We start from the raw sequence: 2,498 nt of genomic DNA, 5'->3' as shown, positions 1-2,498 counted from the left end.
CTGCTACTCTGTATTGCCTCTCCCTCCAGGCTGTGTTGGTGTTTGCTAAGAAGTTGCTCACAGCTGCTTCAGCCCCGATTGAGGAATTGCTGCTGCGGCTGAAATCAGCCCCTGGAGAATGTGCAAAAGGAGCCAAATTCATCTCGGGTGCTCAAATCACACAGGGGTTAATGTGGCTGGGGTAGCCTGAATAATCACAGCAACTGAATGAGTAAATAAATAAAACTCAGGTTGTCCAGTTGGCCAACACGGTGCTGAATACTGGTGAGGGATAGAGATACCCTCCTCTATCATTTTCCATGTTTCTAAACCCAAAGAATGATCCTTTTCACAGCAAGCCCGTGGGGCAAGGTTGTGTTTCTGGTTGTGTGCAACCTGAAGACTGAATAAATTACCAGGAAAAAGTCAGAGTTGTTTGTGTTGTATCCCAGGTGAGCAGAGGAGCAGAGCAGCCGTGGCTGCCCCTGGATGTGTCCCAGGACAGGGCTTGGAGCACCCTGGGATAGAGGAAGGCGTCCCTGCCCATGGCAGGGGGTGGAATTGGATTATTTTTAATGTCCTTCCCAGACCATTCTGTGATTCTGTGAAGCAGGAGAGAAGGACACAGGCTCTCCTCACTGACCAAGGTTTTAATTTATAATAGGTCACTGAAGTCCAGAACTAGTGCTGAGTACAGCAAACCAGCTAGAAAACTTCAGGTTAAAAAGAAATTGCATGCTTTAATGTGGAAATTCTTTACAATCACATACATATCAAGAGAACAGCAAAGGTGAGAACCCATTGTTGATGTTTCCATTGTGTACCCCTGTATAAGGGGGTTAAATATGTAACATAAATATCCAACTATAGACACAGATGTGAGCTATTGATGCTGTTTAGCACACAAAAAAGCCAATCAGGCTAATTAAAACCATGTTTCCTCAGATTACACCTGTTGGGGGAGGTATCAAGGGAGAACCAGGGCTTTATCTGCAACTCATGCCTGCACAGGGAAATTGTATTTGACAAGCTGGTTTAGACGAATGTTCCTACAAAAGAGGGAGATGAAAGGCACTTAAAAATCACAGCGCTGCCTCTGGTTCCCACACCAGCATCAAAGTGCTGCTTCCCCTGCCTGGCCGGGGCTTTGAGGATATTCCCCTGCTTTAATGATGGGAGTACAGGAACAGCTCTGCACTGATAACGACCCCTGATTAAGATGTTTGTTTAGCTCCTTGTGTTTTCCTCTCCAGGGCTTGTTGGGCGCAGGGTGGGACAGTGTCAGCACAGGGAATGGCAGATATTTCTCTGGTGGTTGGAATAGGAGGTTCAGCCCCCTAAAAAAGCTCCGTGTTTATGTAAAATAAAGCTGCAATTCACGGAGGGAAGCTGATGAAGGGTCTGGAGCACCAGGGGTGGCTGGGGGGGCTCAGCCTGGAGAAAAGGAGGCTCAGGAGGGAATGTTTTGTGCTGCTTCTGGGCTTTTGATTCCCAAAGAGCTGTTTTCATGGAGTCACAGACTGGTGTGGTTGGAAGGGACCTTCAAGATCATCTCGTTGTCCCTGTCCATCATCTCATTCTCCCTGTGCACAGCTCCTCAACAGGAGGATGGACTCAAGGAACAATATATCAATATATATCAATATATCAATATTATGATACCAAGGGACAGGGTGAGAGGAAACGGCCTCCAGTTGTGCCAGGGAAGGCTTAGTTTGGCTAATTTAATTTTCCCAAATTTCACTTTCGCATTGACTCATAGAAAGGGTGGCTAAGCCTTGGAGCAGTGCTGGAACCATCATCCCCAGAGTGTCCCAAAGGGCACAGGGATGTGGTACTAGGGGACAGGGTTTAGTGTTGAATATGGCACTCGGTAATCTTGGAGGGATTTTTCAGCCTTAAGGATTCTGGGATTCGTTTCTGATTCTGCTGTTCTTGGACACGTGCACCCCAGCCTCCCCCAGTTAATGAGCCTTTCCTAATTAGGCCCCCACGGACGTGCAGGACAGGACCTCGCTGTGCAGCTTCGCTCTGTGAGGCAGAATCTCATTTTCCGTGGCTACAACTCGGATTTCTCAGCTCCGGCAGCCCCCGGCCCGCGATGGGCAGCGGCTCCCCCGGGAGCGGCCCCGGAGCGGCGGAGCTCTGTCCCGCCCTGGCGGCCAGCCGCGCCACTGCACCCGCTCCGGCCAACCGGGGGCACCGGGACCTGCATGGGACCCTCACGGCACCGCGCTCCGCCACTCCCCGGCGCAGAGGCGAGATCCCGGTGGCACAGGGGAGACACCGGGACGAGGCGCTCCGAACGGGACTCGAACCCGCGACCTTCAATCCCGCAACCGTCCCAGCCGGGATTCGAACACGCGGCCCCTCCCGCCGCCGGACAGCAACACCGCAGGCTGCGCGCGCCGCCGCGACGTCATCGCGCGCCGCGCCGTGACACGTCGGCGGCGGCGGCGGAAGCCCGAGCCGGATGTGCCAAGATGGCGGCGGCCGGCGCTGGGGCCGTGCGGGGCGGC

The sequence above is a fragment of the Melozone crissalis genome, unplaced genomic scaffold (assembly GCF_028551555.1).
Source record: "Melozone crissalis strain CALT ecotype California unplaced genomic scaffold, PUWL_Pcris_2 ptg000041l_1, whole genome shotgun sequence".
Classification (NCBI taxonomy): Eukaryota; Metazoa; Chordata; class Aves; order Passeriformes; family Passerellidae; genus Melozone; species Melozone crissalis.
This window is presented reverse-complemented; position numbering follows the sequence as displayed.